The 23,022-nt window shown below is 39.1% G+C and overlaps 1 pseudogene; it reads left to right on the top strand.

Annotated features, from left to right (window-relative positions):
• The first annotated feature begins 1,500 nt into the window (after positions 1–1,500).
• Positions 1,501–9,862, top strand: LOC127228890 (serine protease FAM111A-like; annotated as a pseudogene).
• The last annotated feature ends 13,160 nt before the right edge of the window (positions 9,863–23,022 follow it).

The raw sequence follows: 23,022 nt of genomic DNA, 5'->3' as shown, positions 1-23,022 counted from the left end.
TGGGGAATGTGTTCCCAAAGTCTTTTGTGCACCAGGGATACATCCTGGTTCCACTATCAGAGGTCCCTTAGACTGCCCAGGTCTTCTAACTGAGACCCATGTTCAGGGGGTCTGAGCTGGTCCTATGCTGGTTTCCCAGCTATCAGTATGTGGGTCCATGAGCTCCCCCTTGTTCAGGTCAGCTGAAAGGAAAGTCCTTAAACTAGCTGGCTAAGCCTACATTCAAGTATTCAGGACCCATGTGTGGTAGGTAGCCTCAAGTATTTAAAATAAGGGGCTTTTAAAGACAAGAACCACAACCTGATATCTTGTTCAGCAGCTGGAAGAGGAAGTTTACATAAGCAGGCATCTTGGCCTTGAGTCCTAGAATAGTTGGGTAATTTCCCATGGGATTTTTCATCAAAGACATCAAATTCAAGTTAAACCTAAAATGGCCTCAGCAGGAACACAAGATGAGGAACCTCTGCCCCGTCTTGCCCTGTCATATCTGCTTACTTTCTTTTTCTGAGTGAGTCCATCAAATGAGTAATTAGCAGATAGCAGTGATTCCCAAGCTGTCTGACTGATGGAGTAATACATTGTGCCCTCAGAAATCTTACAGCATTTGCTTCCCAACTCTTATTTCCTCAGAATTTCCAGTGTTCTAAGAGTTCTTGGTTAAGGGTATTGATAGCGGCACTAGCAGTAACATCCTCTGAGCAAATTGCAGCACATAGCTATTGTCTGAAGCCTCACCTACATTTTATTTACTATCTAATTATTTTTTGGAGAGGGTGTGTTTTATTTTGCTTTGAAGACAAGGTTTCTCTGTGTAACAACAGCTTTGGCTGTCCTGGAACTTGCTTTGCAAACCAGGCTGGCTTCAAACTCAAAGAAATCTGTTTGTCTCTGCCTCCCAAGTGCTGGGATTAAAGGTATGTGTGTGTGTCACCACCTCCCAGCTTCCTCTGTCTTTTCTATCAGAAAATGTTTTATTTTATGGCTAATGTGGGACTATTATTACTCATATCACAAGGTTGCAAGAACTGTGTAATGTATTTGTGGGAAGGCCCTTGGTATATGGCCTAGCCCATCACAGGCCTCCTCCTTGCCTTCCATGAATGTGTCTCTATGAATGTCCCAGAAGAGTCTGCCTTATGCTGGGTATTGTCCAGATGATGAGGGAATACAGAAATATTGATCCTCCTGATGGTATTTAGCACTACTAAAGGTTTCAATGTTTAATTTTAAATGCTCTCTTTTAGAGAGAGAGAGTAAAAGAAAGATACAGGGGAAAATGCCTCTTTGGACAGAAAAATATCCAAAATAACTAAAGTAGTAATTTAAGCAATTCTTTTAGATTTTTTTTTAACCAGATCTCATTTTTATATTTTTTCTTCTTTCTTTTGTCTTCAGGATACTGCCCAGTTCTTTGCCTACTTATTCCTCTGCAGATTTACCATAGCTTTACTCTCTCCTTAAAAGACCAGGGCTAAACATCAAGGTAAGTCGAAAACTTGAATTCCCTGACTACAAGCTGCTATGTGGGAGTTTTGTTTGTATTTGAATGGGATCTCTGCTTCAATTTCTAGGCTTGGGCATGTCATGCCTCTTGTCAGTGGTATACTTTCCTCCAAACAAAATCTAAAGAAAGCATGCTTTTCATGGCAATTGTGGGGCTAACGCTTACAGGTAATTTCTGTTAGAATCTCAGAGGAGTGCTTGACACATAATGTTCTTCTGTTGTTGGGGGTGATTATGCTTGGCCAGCCAGCTAGCTGCTTCCTAACTTAGTATACTGGAACACAAGGTAGGAGCTGAAGTGAGATATGGGGCCCCAGTGAGTCATTTCCTCTCTACAGATTCTGCCACCGCTGAATCATTTTGAAATTAGTGTTTCAGGTGAACCACCTGTTTCATCTTTAAGTTACCATGAGCTGTGAGGAGGGCAGGTCACAACGGGATCTCTGTGACACAAAGAAAAACATGAAAACTATGTGCCCTTATTCTCAGGTATGTCTCTATACCCTGCTATGGAATATACACTTGGTTCTAGATTGCATAGTTATTCCTGCCAGGAATACGCTTCCTTGTGTATTGTGAAATCACTTCTATTTGCCTGATTCTTTCTATTTTAGTGCATGGGATTGGGGAAGGCTTTTGTAATTCAAGTTTAAATCACATTAAAGTAGGGAAAATCCATTGTAATTTTGCCTAAAACACTAACAATGATGATAGTAAAAATAACAAATGCAATCTGTTAAGGTAAACTCTGGGAAAAATGAAATTAATACATTTTCACAGCATGGAAATATTTTGAGTACGGGTGATTTATTGAATCATTCTATGTTCTTATACTTCTTGAGTTTATAAAATGATTTTTTTTTTGTATGTTGATTCTTACTGTGATCTTGTTAGGCAGATGAGAAAGACTGTTTCCCATTTGTTTATGGACAGGAATGATGTGGGGGGGGGAATGGCCCTTTTCTGTATCTGTAAATCTCCTTGAATATATCAAGAAGGTTAGGTATTGACAGGCAATTGAGGAGGCCTCGTCAAAGCCTCTGCCTTGTTTCTTCTTATCCAAGTTCCATAAACTAGAAGACCCAAATAGCTAGAAATCCATGTCAAGCCTGGATCTGCCTCTGTCTTGTTCTATTATAGAGCAATAATCTAATAAGCACATGTACTATTTCCCTTTACTTTAAAAGTTTCAGGCCAAGCAAGACCTGTAACCCCAGCACTCTGTAAGCAGGGAGGAAATTTTCACGTTCCTGCCAAACCAGGGTTGTATAATGTTCCAAAAACAACAACAACAACAATAACCACAACACCACATACTCACAGGGAAAAGTATCTAAATTGCTCCAAATGTCTTTAAATAGTTGAAAATAATTTACAGTTCTCTACACAACATGACAGAGATATCGCTGGTAACACCATTTAGACTGCAGACATGATTTAGGGGACTTTCTTGGGATAGTCAGAATAAATTTACACTATTTTAAATTCTTTTTAATCTCTAAATCTGAGGATATTAGTATTATTTGAAATGATAACAGGTTTAATCTTTGTCATGATCCATTATTGTTACCCTTACTACCGGTGTGGAGCATTGCTGGAAGATGAACCATGACTGTTGGTTTCATTCTCATGATAACAAGACTTACAAATAAAGAACCTTTTAGACACAGGAGGCAGATGCTTTTGCTTACACTGTTTGGATCAATCCTCCTTAATCCCTGCTACCACAATTCTCTGCTTCTTGAGATAACATCTTATAAGATTGGAAACTGTGGACACAGAATTTACAAAAGAGAATGCATGGGCCAGTGGGAGATTGTTGGAAACTGAGTATGAAACATGCACACACTCAGTTCCTTTGTTGGTTATTATGTAACAAATAGGAAGGGAACTTATGAGTAAATGTTAAGTATGTCAATATGTTTATCAAGACATCAGGGAGGTCTTTTCCTTTCCCACCTATTGTAGGTGGAGTTTTCCATCTAGACAGCTGATCAGATCTGTCCTTCCAACTGATCCACAAATAACCACACAGAGACTTAATATTAATATAAATACTCAGTGGTAGCTTAGGCTTATCACTAGCTAATCTTACATTTTAAGTTAACCCATATTTCTTATCTATGCTGTGCCACGTGGCAGTACTTTGTGTGTGTGCATGTGCATGTACGTGTGTGTGTGTGTGTGTGTGTGTGTGTGTGTGTGTGTGTGTTTTATAAACACAGAAAGTTCACTTTGTTTCTCTCCGGATCTTCTAGAGCCCTCTAGACTTCTCCTCTTCTTCCCATTCTCTTTTTGTCTGCAAGTCTCACCTAATCTCTACCTGTGCAGCTATTAGCCAGTCAGCTTCTTTATTAACCCAACTACAGTGACATATATTCACACAGTGTAAAAAAAAAATTCCACATTTTCCCCTTTGTAATTAAAAACGAAGGTTTAACTTTAACATAGTAAAATTATATACAAGCAAAACAATTATCAAGTAAGAATTACAGTTACAATATCAAGTCTATTTCTATTTGGTAAAATAGAGAAAATACTCCATCAGTTGTCCTCTCCTGAAGAGTCAAGAGTATCACACCTAATTTACTTTCTGCCATGATTAGGGAGAACTGTGATGTGACTGCAACTATCTAGTCTTCAACCCCATCAAAAACATGAGAAAGATATAATATCACCTGAGTAAACAGGAACTGAAGAGCAAGAAACTTCCAAAATTAAGAGATGACAGAAACAGCTGGCTTCCTGGACAGTCACCCAAAGTTCTTCTGTAATATATATATTATGTGTGTTGTAGTTTTTCTAGGTTTATTTCTTAATGTATATAGTCAGGATTTTCGGAGGGGTCTTCCCCAATCAAATGATCCATATCAACCTGAAATGAATCCACAGCCTCTCACTTTCTATGGGCATAAAAACACAACCTCTCCCCTAAAACAACATACCTTTTGACTTCCATTTTGAAGTCAAGATATTTTTAGAATATATACAGGGCAATATACCACTGTGCTTGTCAAAGATGAGAATTATATTGTTTAAAATAATAAGCAAGACCTGAAGTACTCCATCAGGACGTTGGTAGATATAGAATATCTGGATAATACTTGTGTCTTCCCCTGTATTGGTTGGGAAACATACCATATGTAATGTGAGGAGATTATCTGACTAAGTCTGATCTTGTATTTTGGATCCCAAGTTAAACTCTGGTTATCTCTACTCACTGATTTTTTGAGATTAGTACTGAGTTTCCCATAGGAATTCTGTGAATTGTATACTAAAACTAGAAATATTAGACTATCTACCATTTATTTTTAGGTCCCCAAAGAAGAGCAGGGTGATTGCAATGCTGATAAAATTAAGGAAAAATGTAGAAAAAAGAGCAAGTGACAAAACCAACACACATGATCAATGGGCATATTCACCTAACAAATGTCGGCAAGATCAGACCACTTCCCCAAATAAGAGAATTAGCATCACATTAGATGGAAATCACAAGCAAAATAAAAAAATGAAATACAAGCTCACACATAGTGAGACAGATAACTTATACACAGCACTCAACACTCTCAGAGCTGTGAAAGAAGAGATAGAAAATCATCAGGGCAAAGAAATGCTGGTGTGTGGCAAAGAAGGGATCAAAGGCTACATAAACCTTGGCATGCCCCTCTGCTGTTTCCCAGAAGGCAGCCATGTGCACATTACTTTCTCTAAAACTGAAAGCGAGCACAGAGAATATAAGCAAGGGTTTGGTTCTCGGGAGCAGGTGTGTACAGACTGCATCAAATTTTACATTCATGCCCTTGGGAAGAAGAATGAAAGGATTCTCAAGTGTGGAGAACTTCACCAAGACAGGAACAAACTCTGTGTCTACGGCTTCAAGGGAGAGATCATTAAGGATGTTCTGAGGAAGGACGGCAGGTTTCTTTTTGCAGAAAGTGACCATTGGAAGCTCATTAATGAACTGGACACCATCATAGAAAACACCCAGCCAGTTGACGAGTTAGAGGGCAAACTCTTTCAGGTCGAAGTTGAAAGAACAAAATGTCCTCAGGCTGCAGACTCCACAGATTTAGAGAAGCCATCTTACTGCAAGTTAAAAGCACACATTGTGAAAGAGTACCCCACCTTGAAGAGAGAATGTGAAAAATTCAGAGCATACATCAAGGAAGAAAGTGAAAAACAAAGTAAGAAAACTTCCTCATTTGAAATGCATATAGCAAACTTCAGGAAATTGACAAAAAAACTCCACCCCAACTAAAGTGCTCAAACTTCTTTCACAGTTCAGTGACTCAGTTGGGCTCATCGTTTGGAACAACAATGGAAATGAGGGCTATGCCACCTGCTTCGTTTTTACAGGATTGTATGTTTTTACTTGTATGCATGTGATAAATGACATCGTGGGGGAAAGGCATAGAGCAAAGTGAGTGGGCAGAAAAATTAGTCAATGTGCAAAAGTCACTTTTGATTATGAAGAGTTCCTGGCAAGTGAAGATAACTGCTTTTCTTTTGAACCTTGGTTTAAGATATATGATGAAAGTCTTGACTATGCTGTGCTAAAACTGGAGGAAAATGGACAAGAACCCGCAGGGCTATATAATGGAATAACTCCTGTGCCATCTAGTGGATTGATTTATATTATTGGTCATCCTGATATAAAACAGAAGTTTAGTGATGGCTGTATTGTGATTTGTCGAGATGAGCACATTCCCAAAAGAGAAGCAGTGGGCGGCAGTAATCCCACACAGTATATCTATATGTACACCCAAAGAAGTTTCCAGGAAGCAGTCCGTGAACCTGGTGTGTCTACCTGTGGCAACATTTTTTATTGTGGGTCTTCAGGATCTCCTGTATTCGATTCTAAAGGATCATTGATAGCCATGCACACTGCTGGCTTCATTTGTGAGTATGAAAGTGGTGTACCCAGTATTGTAGTTTGGCTGTGCTATAGAATCCATACTCGCTCATATTAAGACAAAACATAAAGTGTGGTATGATGAGCAATGTGTGCATCAGCAGGATATAGAGATGAATAGTCTAGATTTTTGAGAACTGGAGAGAATTTAGTCTGTTTTCTTTTTAAAGAATAACATTTTTATTTGTTGAAAGGCTCACATATTTATACAATGTATATTGATCATATCTATCTACAGCCACCTTCTTTCAACTCATATAGTACCCCATCTCTATCTCATTTTCATGTCTTCTTTTTATTTTTTATTATTAATAACTGGGCCCAATTAATACTGCCCATATGCACATAACTATGTGGCCACCCATTGGGGCATAAAAACCTTACCAGCAGCCTTGTCCCAAAAGGAATGTGACTTTCCTTGTATCAGCAGCTATCAACTGTCAATAGCTCCTCACTCAGCGAGGGAGAGTGTCCGGAAGGCTCCACTTCATCCTTGCAGGAATTTTGTTTGATCTTCTTCAGGTAGCCATAGCTTCGGTGAGTAGATGCCTGCAACATCCTGTCATGTCTAGAGTCAGTATTCCAAGGCTCTCCTCTCCCTCTTCTGGCTTTTTTGTTCCCCCTTGTCCATGAAATTCCCTGAGATTATCAGGGTTGATACAGATGACCCATCCACAACTGAACACTCAAAGTTATTTATACTCAGCACTTGAACATTTTTATAAGTCTTCTCTAACCAGTGTTGAGTATGGTGCAAATCGCCCCATGTTAATAGCCTATTTTCTGCCTTTTCAAAATTCTTTAAAAATGTAAGGCATGCATACAACATATTTTGATCATATTGTCCTTTCTGTTCCTCTTCCTACCTTCTCCCCATAACTCCTCCCAGATTTACCCCACCCAACTTAACATCCTTACTTTTGTTTTTAAAGTAAAAAGTCCAATTTGTGCTACTCACACTGGCATGTGTTGGGGCATATACCAGAACATGGCTGAACTACCAGAGCCCAGAAGCTTAAGATTTTTTCCTTCCCAAGTAGTCATCAAGTGCAGAAAGCTCCTCACTAAAGGGTGGAGTGGGGGTCCCTAAGTCCCTTCCCTATCTGTTTCAACCGAAAATCAAATGGTAATATCTACACCTATAATTAACCCTACTTAAAGACCTTATGCTTTTATTTGGAGTTCATTAGCTTATACCAATTGTCCCATTTTCTGTTCCCAGAATCCATCCACATTTATATTTAATTACCATGTTTCCTTTAGGTTCTTGAAGGCTGTCATAGCCTTCCAGAGCTGCTGGTTTTGATGGCCCTGACAGTAGGAAGAGTACTGGTCAGACAGTTTTTAGGATGCACCTCTATTGGAGTTTACCTGATGTTGATGTTGTTGTTTTGGTTTTTGGAGACAGGGTTTTTCTGTGTCATTTTGGGTTCTGTCCTGGAACTCACTCTGTAGACCAGTCTGACCTCAAACTCACAGAGATCCACCTGCCTCTGCCTTCCAAGTGCTGGGATTAAAGGCGTGCACCACCACTGCCTGGCTACCTGATGATTTTCTGATGATTAGACAGAGGAGTGAGTTTTGAGGAGGCAGATCACAGTCAGGTGTCACACTATCACATCCAAGCTTCATTCATCCACATGATTCGTGCCTACTGTTATTGGCTCAGTTACCTGGCTGACGTGGTACTTGCGAGGCTTCTTCATTTTGACGGTATACTCCTTCTCCTTTCGCCACTTCCTGTATGGCACACTTGGGAAGGAAGTCTCTGTGCACAAGGAGTGGGGACCACGTTTCTCCTTCCTGGAATAGATAATCCTGGAGTACCTACATACTCCTTTGGGATGATTTTGCAATGGGAATTTCTCTCTTCCTATTCACTTAGTCATTCAGTTATTCAGGAATATCAATAAAGGCACAGAAACTGTGCCCCACTACCCTATACATGCGTGTCCCCCCTCAACTTATCCTCACTTGTGTGCAAACATGCCTACCTTGAGGAATGTGCCATACCTAACAAACCCCACACTTCTTTGCTGGAATTTGAATTCAGTACTTTATGAAAATAAGCATGTCTGTAGTACTGAGTGCCCCTGCTGGCCCCCACAAATTTTGAATAGTATATTCTTTTCTTTTGTATTTGTGTCTCCCCTATTCATGGGAAGAGTACTGTCCATTGTAAAAATACTGCATTAGAATAGGGCAAAGAAATATATGAATGTGTGATAACCTGAATAAATAGATAGGTAGATATATTTATGAATATTTGCATCCATAACCATTTGTAACTATAACAATTATCTACAGAATTATCATGGATGCCACCAAATATGATTCATAACTACATAGACCATTTCTGCCTCTTCTCAGTGCATCTCTATAAATTCTCATTCCAACTGTGGGAAATGTGAATCTACCATATCTCAGTCATTTAGTTAATTGATTAATGAGAGTATAGATAGATAAATACAGAGATTATATAGACATACAGATGGATGATAGATAGATACAAGTATAGATACATAGATAATAGCTACATATATAATTACATAGATGCATAGGTGATAAATACATAGGTAGATATATACATGATAATATACATAAACACAATATATGTATAGATAAATACATACATATAGACCCACATGTAAATAGCTAATACAGATAAACAAATGCATAGATATAAATATAGAGACATAAATTCATAGCTATATATTATAAAAACATAGACATAGCTACATGAATATATGCCTAAATATATAGTTGATAGGTACTGAACAATAGCATTTATGGCAAAATTGTTCATCTGTACTTGGATGAGAGATAACATTTCATCAACTAAATATTGTGCTCCTGTGCGATTCCTTTTGCTTCGATCTCACGTATGTCATTCCCTTCTGAAGTTGAGACAGGGCTTCCACCCACCCTACAGACACCATACACACATTAGGTGAGATTCCTTAAGCATTCAGAATAGTTACACAAACAAATAAATTCTCCTGAGATGTCCCACATTCATGCTGTCCTTTCAGTTCCTGAATGAGTTTATAAAATTGTATAACTTAAAGTTCACAGCGTGACATTCATTGGATTTAGCAGATGTTCAACGTCCCACAACTACTAGAATACCTAGAGAGTGCTTGTGGTGTCCTATCAAGTCCCTGCTCTGTCCTCTTCCTGAATGCTGGCAATCACCTTGCCTTTCATGGTCCTCTTCGTTTTATCTCCTTTAGAGTGTCACGTACGTGGAGTAGTGTGCTACGTACGTTTGAAGACTGCCAATACCCCACTGAAGTTGCTTTCATATATAGCTCATTTCTGTTCATTACTGCATAGTGATGCATGATGCATGGGTTTGCTGTAATTTGTTTATTTGCTTTCTTTTTCAAGAGATCTCTGTTGCTTCCAGCATTCAGTGGTTATGAATAAAACTGCTACAAACCTCTGTGTTTTGGTTTTTGTATGACACACATTTTCAATACTGTTGGCCAAATACCAAGCAAGCAAAGAGTATAATCGGAGTCTATACTCAGTGTTTAGCTTTGTAAAAATCTGCCAAAATTCTCGCAAAGTAATTACTATTTTGCATATTTCAGCAAAAACAAATGAGAGAGGACCTATCCCCCAACCCCAATATTTGGTATCATCTGGTTCTGTGTTGTGGTTTATTTGATTTGGATTTGAGACACACCACAGGGAAGGCTGGAGGCCTTCTGAGGATTACAAGATTTATTAAAGAAGTTGAGCCTAGTTTAGGAAAGCTAGGCAATAGTAGACGTTACAGAAACAAGAGGCTCTTTAAGTTTGAGAGGAGCAGGAGAGGACAGCTTCTGCAAAACTGCAGCAAAGGCATGTCACCCCAACTCCCTGGAGCAGAGAGAAAAGTTGTTGACAGGTGTAGATGTCTGAGGAGGCGCCATTTCTTGTCACTATGACACTACTAGTAATTTATGGAGAAATTTCAAAGCCACCATGTTAGACTCAGCTTACAAGTCAGATACTACAAACTCCTATCTGGCTTCCTTCCACAATCTTCCAAGAAATAAAATGGTTTCTACATTCCTACTTCTTTTCTTTTGTAAAATTAATATTTAATTTATTCCTCAAGGGTTTCACACACAAGTGCAATGTATTTTGATCATATCTACATCACAAATTCCATTTAACTTCTGGATCTCTCCCAACTTCATGTCTCCTCCTCCTCTTTCTTTTCCTTCCATTCTTCCTCACCCTCTTCTCCTTTTGGTTTTCATAACCCTCTGAGTCCAAAATTAGCACTACCAAAATGTACATGTATTTGAAACTATCTCCTCACCCAGTGCTTCTCAATGTTCGTAATGCTGCAACTCCTTAATACCCCCATGTCGTGGTGACCTCCAACACCAACATTATTTCATAACTGTTGCTACTTCATAACTGTAATTTTGCTACTGTTAGAAATGGTAATGCAAATATCAGATATGCAGGATATCAGATACTTGAAAGAGTTAGTCAAACCCCAAAAGGGGTCTTGACCCACAGGTTGAGAACCACTGTGCTGGAGCATGGTCAACCTACCTAGGGGCTACATCTCTTCATTTTTCCTGAACCCTGATGATCATGCTTTTATTTTATTTACTTTGTAGTTTTACCTTTTTCAAGAATGTCATACTACTGGAATTATATGGTGTGCACCCCCTCCTCCAGTAGCCATCAACTGCTAACAGCTTCTCAGCTGTAGGGGGAGTTCATTGGCCCATCTCTCACTGATACTTGCACGTGTTCTGGCTTGAACCTGTGCAAACAGTCATAGCTGCTGTGAGTGAGTTCATCAGCACAACAGCCATGTCATGTCCAGAAGATGTTGTTTCACAGCAGTCTGCTCTGACCTCTGGCGTTTAATCCTGTCTCCTCCTCTTCCACAATGTCCCCTAAGCTTTGAGGGAGGGCATAAAAAATATGTGTCCCATTTGTGGCTGAGCACTCCACAGGCTTTTGCTCTCTGCACTTTGACAACTTGTAAGTTTCTGCATTAACTACTGCACACTGCCAGAAGAAGCTTCTCTGATGGGGAATGAAAACTGGTTTTATCCATGGGTATAGAGGGATGCTTAGATGACAGTTTGTTATTACACAAGTTTAGCAAGATACAGAGTAATAGGTTCTCCTCTAAAACATAATGAGTTTTCCAACCACAGGTTCTTGGTCAAATTTACTACAATACCAAGCACGAGTTTCCTCCTGCGAAACAAGTCTTAAATCAAATCAGAAACTAGTTGGTAACTCTCATAACATACCATCATTGCACACACAGGCATATCTTATCAAACCAGTCATTGTTGCAGCTCACATGGTTCACACCCAAATGAGATTATTTCTGACTCCTCATCCCGTCAGAGACTTTCCAGTACTATGAAAGCTAACCCTCCAAGGACTAAGCTGACACTAGTTTGTTTTCTTCATGTCCTATGAACACAGTATGTTGTGTTTTTAGCAGTAGAGTCTTAATCAAGTTTCTTCAGGTAACCAAGAGCAATGGCAAAAGCCTGTATTATTTTGGGTGTCTCTGGGAACTCCCTGACCAACTTGGAAGTAGGTATTCCACACCTGGCACTCAGCATTTTGTTTACAAACTATGACTTCTGGGAGAAGCATTAGTCCGCATGTAGGGTGACTCCAGTTAAATCTCTCTCTCTCTCTCTCTCTCTCTCTCTCTCTCTCTCTCTCTCTCTCAGTGTGTGTGCTGTATCTCTCTCTTTCTCTCTATATATGTATATAGATATATGTCTATATATGCCAATATATCTGTTGATATATATGTTAATATGTCTGTATATATATGTCATATATCCCAATGAGAAAAGTATATAATATTAATGAGGGGATAGGTTAAAAAGGAAGGGGGATGGGAAGGTAGTAAAGACAGGAGGATGAAAAAAATAACACCAAGGATGTTTTGAAACACCAAAAACATCAAGCTATAATTGGAATATATATAGAATATATACATATATGCATGATGTATATCTATATATCATCCATTTCTTCCTTTCTCCTACTGAAATAATCCATGACCTACTTATTTTACATATTTGGTTGCTCTCTACATAGATATTTTAAGTGAAATCTAAAGGCTTTTCAATTTTATGTTCTATAATTTTGTTTGTATACTATTTACTCATATAGAGGCTAAATCTCAGGCTGACTTCAAGCTCATTGTGTAGCTGAGGGTGACTTTAAACTTCTCAGGGTATACTGTGTTTGTGTACACGGTGGGGGATGCTTATGTGTTGCATGAGTGAAGGCCAGAAATCTGGTCCCCTTGTATTCCTCAAACAATCTTTACTTTGTTTGAACCAGGATCCCTCCCTGAACCTGGAGACGGCTCATTTTTGCTAGAATGGATGGCCAGAAGGACACAGGAATTTTCTGTCAGCCTTCCCAGCACTTGGATAACATGCAAGTTAGGGGGCACCTAGCCTTTGTATGTTTGTTTTTTAATGGGAATTCTGGTGAATGGGATTAGGTCCTCAGGTTTACAAGGGTCTACAAGCTGAGCTTCTCCCCAACCCTTGAACTTCCGATCTTTATGCTTCCTCCTCACCAGTGCTTTCTGTGTCTAGTTTCCAAGTGCTGAGATTGTGCCAGCATATACAGTTTAGGAAATGCTAGGATCAAACCCAGGGCTTTGTACCACCCAAGCAAGCATTCTACAAACCAAGTTACACATGCCCAACTGTCTCCAAAAACCTGCTTGCCTTCCCTCCCCTCTGCTTCCCTTCCCTTCCCTTTACTTTCCTTCTCCCTCCTCTCTCCTCCCCTTTCCCTCCCCTCCCCTTCCTTCTCTCCCTTCACAAACTAACACATTGTCTAATAACACTTCATACATATTAAGTGTTGGTTGATTCTTATGCCCACACCCCCTTCCTTCCCCCTGCCCTCCCCAGTTGTCCTATGTCCTCAGGCTTTCTCTCACTTGTCATTTCTGCCATTATTATTTCCAAAATACTTGCTTTCACTACCTCACATTTACACATTTCATACCGAATCACAAGCTTAATATCATTTTGCCAAATTTCTTTATCCATATACAGTGTTTAAGATAACCAGGAAAAAAAAAGCTGAATTTCAAAAACTGAAAACAATCCCAATCTGTATACCCCATATTACTTAAAATTTTTATCTATAATTTACAAAAGAAATTAACAAAAAAATTTTAAAAAGCTAACCAATGAAGCTTGTTTATAGGGTAGGCACTTTTTATAAAAACACCATGTTTTGGCTTGAAGTCCTCACATGTGTTCCTCAGGAGTTGGGCTTGCTTGAGGAGAATGGAAGGGTGTGTGATCAGGACGCAATCTCATTACCACAATAAAGCATCACATGACACTGGAGCAAGGAGCTAAGGGAAGAAAGGAGGCTGCTAAATCAAACTCTGCCCCTTTCCACTGTCCGTCCTGCTGCACCCTAGCTGCACTTGGCCAACATCGCTGTATTCATTCCCTGGGCTCCTATGCATGGGGGGTTTCTAAGCTTCTGACTTTCCCAGTGACCCACTGGGGGAAAGAATTAGAAGTCAGCTGGCTTACCTGAGATTTGCAGTAGGGAAGGAAAGTAATGGGAGCTTTATGAACGGGACCACAGGGATGAATTCAAGTTGCTGTTGTGGGACGTTATGTTATGCGCTTCATCTCTCCATCTCAGAAGACATTCCCCTGTTTATCATTGGCTTCCGGTGGATATGTACATCACTGCCTCTCTGTGCAAACTCAAAAAAAGCAACCCATATACAAAGGATAACAGGAAAATCCCGCTGTGCTTAGTCCTAAAGGCTGCAAGTATATTCACAGGTTATTTATAGCACAATAGCACCCCTTGCGGGAGATGACCAGCAAATACATCCTTAAAAGGCCACTCTCCTGTAGAACCAACTGTTGAAATTGACTCCCAGGAAGCCTTCTTTTCCATGTGTTCTTTTCTTGGTAAGAATTACTGAGACTCACCAACTAGCAAAAGGAACATCCAAAAGGCCCTCGGTAGTTAACAGCAAATGACGTACCCAAGAGCTCAGTCACGACATTTGGTTTTGTTTTTTTAAAGGACAGTTGTCTTTCTGGAAGAAATTTTGTTCTTTATTTTACTCAGATGCTGTTAATTAATGGACTAGAGCCCCCAAACTTGCATGCATCTCAGGAGGTGAGAAATGAACCCAAGAATTATCATAAATTCACTAAGTTACCCATGCTAGGACCTTCTAACCATAGCAAAAGATAAACTATCAAATCTTGTTTACCCACCAGGAAGAGGGAATATATACTCCACGGGGCAGTGTGCCTTCTGATTGGCTACCAGCACTGAGCTGGGCCTACATTATAAAGGAGTTCTTCAGAAGCCATTGGTTGAGACTGCACTTCTGCTCTCTGGGCCTGCAGCCTGGACGCTCTGCAGGTACTAAAACTATTTGATGTCAGTAAGAGTACCACCAAGTGGAAAAAAAATCACAGCACAGATTCCTGGGGCTTTGAAGCAAGGCTGTTTTCTTTTTCCACAGGGGAGAACTTTACACTGAACCCATGGGTATTTATTTAGCCTTGGTTTGAATCAAGCGACTATACATTCAGAGATACCCATTTTGTGCAAGATTTATCAAATAATAATGTCAGAAGTAGCCAAAACACAATCTCTTAAAGATGTACAATGCAATCTCAGCCCTGAACAAAAGCAGCACAGAGACTCCATGGAGTTGTATAAGGAGCATGGGAGGAGATGCACAAAGACACACACCTGATCCCGAGAACCTGCAAGTGTGTTAGGCATCACAGAAGAGAGGAATTAAGGTTGCAAATGAAGTTAACAATGCAAATCAGTGGACTTTAAGATCGATGGTCTTGGATGACTGGGTTGGCACCATATAAGCATAGTGGAGCTTCCAGAAGGGAACGTAACCATCAGATAGCTTGATTTTAGCCTGGAGAGGCCTATATCACATTTCTGATATATCCCTGGGTAGCAAGAGATAAAGTCAGGAGAGATCCACTTATCTTTGCTTGCAGTGACACACTTCTGGTCCTTCTTCCTATTCCCCAGTGCAGAGATCTGCAGGCTGCCATGTCCTGGCCTCCTGTGGAGGGCAACACTTCTACTAGGAGACATGGAGAGATGCCACTGAACTCTAGAAGCTATAGCCTCTGCATGTCACTTCATAAATTTAGCATCTAATGATGACCAGCAGATTATCAACCCAGCTCATAGGGAGGATATAGAGCTGCTGTGACTCTGGGAGGGAAGGAAGGGATGTGACTGTCACTCGGGTTCTCCCTTTCCCATATTTGATAGTGAATTGACCGAGTTAACCACAACTGGAGAAAAATGTAACAGACAGGTCTGCAGATGGCCAAGGAAGGAAGATTTGGATCCGAACATCATGGAAGAGGACAATCCAGGAAGAACTGCTAGATAAAGGTGAGGGGGGGGGGGATGGAATGGATAACAACAGCAATGTAACTGAGATTTAAAACAGCATGTGATCATATTCCTGGGTATAGGAAGCATATGGCAAAATTCAACATAAGTTCACAGGAACTCTCAACAAACTAGAAATAGGTACAGGCTCTCCAGCTGAAAAAGAATACTAATAAAGAAACCCCTGTAGCTGTTGAAATTAATGATGGAAGATCTGAATGCCAAGATCAGATATAGGCAGTAGTATATATTCTCACCATTCTTATTCAATATCACACTAAATGTCCTAGCCAATGGAATAAAACAAGAAAAGATAAATAATAATGTGTATATTAGGAAGAAAGAAATAAAGCTATCAATACACATCCACTCTTGTCCAGGAGATATTTACAAACATCAAGGCATGAACAAAAATGTTTAAGACCCTCTGGAATGAAAAGAAATACTATTTTAATTCATTTCTGAATTCATTCTGAAGGCAGGTAATTTATAAATAGCAGATGTTTGCTGTAGAGGCTTCAACATATAAGATTTTACAGATTTGGTCTCTGGTGAAACCTTACTCTCAGCTTCTAAGATAGTACATTTGGATGCATCCCTAGATAACAGAATGTGGGAAGGCAAAGACAGAAGGGAACTAGTTTCTTCAAAGCCTTTTAGGAGATACTCATCTCACTCATGGCAACTCTACCTCTTAATGTGGGTCTTACATTTGAACATATGAGTTCTAGGGGACCCTTACATTCAACCCATAGCCATGATTAGAGCAATTGAAGAATTAACAGATGATAAACAGAGGTTGTTTTCTTATATATTGACAGAGAACAACTGGGACTTCATATTTAAACCAGCATATTTCTTTAGCAAATCTCTTCAAAATTACCTTGGTAGAATTCCCATAGGGATTTTACCATATTTATTAATCAAGCTAAAAAAAAAACTAGTAAGTTAACAAATATTGTCTTTCTGTGGTGCATAACTGCCAATTCACTTGGTTATTCACTGGTTTGGTTTGATTGCTTTCCTCACACAAACCTCATGCAGTATTTTTTAGATTTATGTATCAGTTGCCTTTTGCCAGTGAGGTGTATGGCTACTATGAGTGGATTGTCTACCTGGGAATCTCACTTAAACTGTAGTGTCAGAATATTTATTGGAGACTGACTGGCCATGTAGACGTGGCTGACTTTACTCTGCAGACACTACAGAGTCAGATCTGATATTGTGTGGCCCAAACTTATCACACAGATACTAGATAAAAGAGCCTTCCACTCAAAGAAAATTATGAGGACAAAACACCATTATCTAGTAATAAAAATATCTCACCTAGAAGACAGTAATCTTAAACATGGACACACCCAATAGCAGGGCATCAGAAAATGTGAAGCAAAACCTGTTAGAACTAAGAGGAGAAAAAGTCCACAACATCTCTTTCTCAGAAATTTGTAGGACAATTATGTAGAAGACCAGCCTGGAATAGATACAGGAGAACTAAACAAATGCCATGGCTAACACAATACAACAAACACTTCTAGGATCAACAATAGCACTTTGTTTTTTGGGTTTTTTTGTTTGTTTGTTTGTTTGTTTTTTTTGGTTCTCTTTTTTATGAGAAACCATTGCACATGGACAAAGAACACATTTCGAATCACAAAACACACCTCAATAAATATGAAAAAGTTGAATTGTTGACGAGGGATCTGACCCTCCCCTTTACCTACTTCTGCACTCAGGAAATCAGGCTCTGCACCTCACCTGGGCAGCACAATAAAGCTGACCCCTATTGACTGGGGTGCAGGTGAACTGGCCCCAATAATGCGAACATGGGAGAGCTGGCTCTGACCCTCATCAGCCATATGGTGGCATGAGCAGGAGAGATACACCCCTCAAGTCCTCCACCTTTTGCTGTCTGTGGTGGGTGGGAATCATAAAAGAGGGAGAGCTAGCTGTCCCTCCCCCTCACCACCTGAAGCACTCAGGAAAGTGGCCCCCGCACCTCACCTGGGCAACACAGCAGAGCTGGCCCTGATGGTGTAGGTGTGAGTGAGTCAAACCTGAAGGTGTGAAATTAGGAGAAGCAGTCTAGCCCCTTGTTCATTGCTGCAAAGGGTAAAGTAGCCAGGGCAATGCTGGAGGATGGGGCTGAGGATGGGGGAGAGCTGGCAGGCTGACCAACTCTTCAAATACCCAGGATCAGAACCAAAGTTGAGTTGGCCCACCCCATCTATGATCTGCTGGAGTATGAAAAGGGTAACTTTCTGCAGATCCAAAACTGCAAGATCTCCATGACTCAGGGCAACAACTGGATATCCAAGGGGAGTTCCAGTGAGGCCCCAGTATTGATGATGTAGCAGAAACCACAGGACTTGAACCAGAACAATGACTCATTGCAATGAACACTTGCAAGGAGAGATAAATGGATAAAAGGGATTGCTAAGTGACTCACTGGGTCACACTACAGTGTCTATGATGAATGTATGACCAAATTTTTCTTTTTACTTTTTTTTTATTTTATGTTTTTGGGGACCGGGATTGCAAGGGCAGAGGGAAGGGGAGATGAATAGGATCGAGATGTATGATGTGAAATCCACGAAGGATAAATAAAGAGAAAGTTAACAAAAAAGATGAAAAAAAAAGAGAGAGAGAGAAGATGTTATCCCATCCAGAAAACAAAAACAATGTTTTTTTTTTTTTTTTTTTAACTTTTTTTGTGGCATGGCTGGGAATGGTCTGAAGGCCTGGTGCAAACTAAGTAAGTGCCCTACAACTGAGGTACACCTCAGCATCCTATAGAACTTTTACCTAGCATTTTATTAAGTTAAAAGTCAATGGGTATGAATCTTCAATCAAAACTATAGTGGTCCTTGAAAAAATAAAGTGTGTACATAATACAAAAAAAAAAAAAAGCTGAATTTTATCACTCGCTTGATGACTGCAATGAAATCAAGATAGAAATTAGTAACTGGGAGATAGCAGGTCAATCTCCTCAGTGTTTTAATATTGGTGAAACACCTGCAGATAATGTGTGTGTCAAGGAAAATGTACCGAACTGAGTGACAGCCAGAATGAACACATCAAAAATTATGGGAGATACCTAAAGCAGTGTTGGGGGGCAAACTGAATGCGTAAATGCTTATATGTGAATACTAAAGTCTCAGCCTCAACCTGTAGAGCTTCTACCACAGGCATGTGGAAACAATAACTGGGGAGAAGACACTGTGGGTAAAACGCTACTGTGCAAGCAGGAGAACCTGAGTTTGGATCCCCAGCATCCACGTCAAAGTCAGGCACGATGACACATGCCATAACATGTGTCAGCAGTGGGGAGCAGTGTCAGTGGCAACAGCAGCTGTGGTGCTGAGACAGGCGGATCTTTGAAGATCATTGATAGCCAGCCTATCCAAATAGCTATAGGGCCAGGGAGAATACTTGATTCCAGAAATGAAGCTAAGAATGATTAAGGAAGATATTTGAAATAAGCTGTGACCTCCATATCTGCACATACACAAGCATACACACTTATAGCCACACACAGGATAAAAACATGCACACACAGAGAGAGAGAGCTTACAAAAAAGGAAATAATAAATGGACATATGAATGAACAATTGCTACTGATACTACTACTACTATTGATGATGATGATTAATAAAAAATGGGAAATATATAAAAAGATATGAATTTCCAATTACATGGAAGGAATCATATATATAACAAAGAGGGGCTGTGAAAAACTTCACATACATACATTCCACAACCATTCCATAACTTCAAAGAAATGAACTAAGGCCTTAAAACCTACAAGCAAAAATAAGAAAACAAAAGGAGATCAAGGGAATACAAATTGGAAAGGAAGAAGTCAAGGAAGATAGTTTACATAAGTGACCTGAAAAATTCTACCAGGCAGCTCCTACAACTGATAAACACCTTTAGCAATGTGGCAGGATACAAGATTAACAAAAAAAAATAAATAAATAAATAAATACAAATAAAAAAAATAAGTATCCTACTATATATAGATGATAAGGGGGCTGAGAAAGAAATCAGAAAAACAGAGAAACATCACCCTTTACAATAGTCACAAACCTCCAAGAGAACTCAGAACATCCAGAGTTACAGACATCAAACACCTGACCCACCTACCCACATCAGGAGAGCAGGGTAGAGAGAGAGAGACTCCACCTGTACCCACTGGAAGAAGCGATGGGAAGACTTGGAAAGACGGAAATACAAGAAAACATCCAACAGAATATAGGGACTTTACACCAACTAGACCTGAACACAACAAAACAGATGAAGCAGAAGAGAATGACCTAAAAATAACTTCAAGAAGATGATAGAGGCCCTCAAAGATGATATAAGAAAATCACTTAAAAATGGAAAAGAAAAAAAATTGGAAGAAATAGAGGAAAAGACCAAGCATAAAATGCAAAAAATGAACAAATCTCTTAAAGAAAGCAAGGAAAGCCAAGAAAAAAAAAAAACAATCAAACAGATACAGGAAACAATTCAAACAATTCAAGACCTGAAAACTTAAATAGAGACAATAAAGAAAAGACAAACCAAGGCAATGCTGGAAATAGAAAACCTGGAAAAAACAATCAGGAACTACAGATGCAAGCATACCCAACAGAATACAAGAGATCAAAGAGAGAATCCTCAGGTGCTGAAGATAAACTAGAGGAAATAGGTTCGTCGACCAAAGGAAATCTTAAATTGAAACAATACTTAACACAAAACATCCAGGAAATGTGGAACACCATGAAAAGACCAAACCTAAGAATAATAGGTATAGAAGAAGGCGAAGAAGCCCAGCTCAAAGGTGCAGAAAACATATTCAACAAAAAACGTTGAAGAAAACTTTCCCAATCTGAAGAAGGACATGCCTATGAAAGTATAAGAAGCATACCAAACATCAAATAGGCTGGACCAAAGAAAAAAGACCCCTCGACATATAATAATCAAAACACCTAACATACAGAATAAAGAAAGAGTATTAAGAGCAACTAAGGAAAAGGGCCAGATAACATATAAAGGTAGGCCTATCGAAATTACATCTGACTGTTCCATGGAAACTCAGAGCTACTGTACCCAGTAAAACTCTCAAACACTATACACGGAAAAAAAGAAGATGTTCAATGACAAAGCCAGACTTTCACAACACGTATCTACAAATCCAGCCCTACAGAAAGTTCAGGGAGGAAAACTCCAACCCAAGGAAGTTAACTATACCCACAAAGACATAGGCAATAGATAATCCTACTTTACCAGAACACAAAAGAAAAAGTGGGGCAAATTTACTCATAATACCACCACCACCACCAAATCTAAAACAAACAAGAATTAACAATCAATGGTCCTTACTTTCCCTCAACATTAATGATCTTAATTTGACTATAAATAGATACAGGCTAACAGAATGGATACAAAGACAGAGTCTATCCTTCTGCTGCATACAAGAAACACATCTAAGCTTCAAAAACAGATACTACCTCAGGGTAAATGGTTGGGAAAAGATCTTCCAATCAAATGGACCCAAGAAACAAGAAGGTGTGGCTATCCTAATATCTAACAAGTTAGACTTCACTAAAATCAATCAAAAGAGATTAAGATTGTCATATTCATCACAGGAGAAAACCATCAGTACAAAGTCTCAATTCTGAACATCTATGCCCCAAATACAAAGACACCCACATTTGTAAAAGAAACCCTACTAAAACTCAAAGCTCACATAAAACCTCACACACTCATAGTGGAAGACTTCAACACCCCACTCCCACCACTAGACAGGACCACCAGACAGAAACTTAACAAAGAAACAAAAGAACTAACAGAAGTTATGTCTCAACTGGGTTTAACAGACATCAATAGAACATTCCATCCAAACACAAAAGAATATACCTGCTTCTCAGCTCCACGTGGAATCTTCTCTAAAATCAGCCACATACTAGACAACATAATAAACCTCAACAGATACCAAAAAAAAAAAAAAAAAATTGGAATAGTCCCCTGTATCTTATCAGACCACCATGGTTTAAAGTTGGAATTCAAGAACAAAAATTACAGAAACCCTACAAACTCATAAAAATTGAATAATGCACAATTCCTGGGTCAAGGAAGAATAAAAAAAAGAAATTAAAGATTTCCTAGAACTCAGTGAGAATGAAGACACAACATACCCAAACTTATGGGACACTTTGAAAGCAGTGCTAAGAGGAAAGTTCATTGTACTAAGTGCCCATATGAAGAAAACGGAGGATAGTCACATTAGAGAATTAATAACACAACTGAAAGCCCTAGAACAAAAAGAAGTAAACTCACCCTGGAGGAGTAGATGCTAGGAAATAATCAATTTGAGGGCTGAAGTCAATAAAGTAGAAATTAGGAAAACAATAAAAAGAATCAATGTAACATAGAGTTGGTTATTTGAGAAAATCAACAAGATACACTAACCACTAACCAAAAAGCAGAGAGAGAACATGCAAATCAGCAAAATCAGAAATGAAAAGGGCAACATAACAATGGACACTGAAGAAATCCAGAGAATTTTCAGGTCATACTTTGAAAACCTGTACTCCACAAAATTTGAAAATTCAAGGGAAATGAACAAATTTCTGGATAGCTATACTTACCAAAATTAAATCAAGAACAGATAAGCAATTTAAACTGACCAATAACAACTAATGAAATAGAAGCAGTCATCAAAAGCCTCCCAACCAAAAAAAGCCCAGAGCCAGATGGCTTAAGTGCAGCATTCTACCAGAAATTCAAAAAATAGCTATATACCAATACTCCTTAAATTGTTCCACACAATAGAAGCAGAATGTTCATTACCAAACTCTTTTTATGAGGCTATAATTACATTGGTACCCAAGCCACACAAAGATACAACTAAGAAAGAGAACTACAAACCAATATCCCTTATAAACATTGATGCAAAAATACTCAATAAAATACTGGTGAATGGAATCCAAGAACACATCAGAGAAATCATCCACCATGACCAACTAGATTTCATTCCAGGGATGCAGGGATTTTCAGCATATGAAAACCTATCAATGTGATCCACCATATAAAGAAACTGGAAAAGAAAAATCATATGATCATCTCACTAGATGCTGAAAAAGCCTTTGATAAAATATATTACCCTTTCATGATAAAGGTCT

This window comes from Phodopus roborovskii, unplaced genomic scaffold (assembly GCF_943737965.1).
Source record: "Phodopus roborovskii unplaced genomic scaffold, PHOROB, whole genome shotgun sequence".
In the NCBI taxonomy this organism is placed as follows: Eukaryota; Metazoa; Chordata; class Mammalia; order Rodentia; family Cricetidae; genus Phodopus; species Phodopus roborovskii.
The sequence above is the reverse complement of the archived record's forward strand: the minus strand, read 5'-3'. Positions and strand labels throughout refer to the sequence as shown.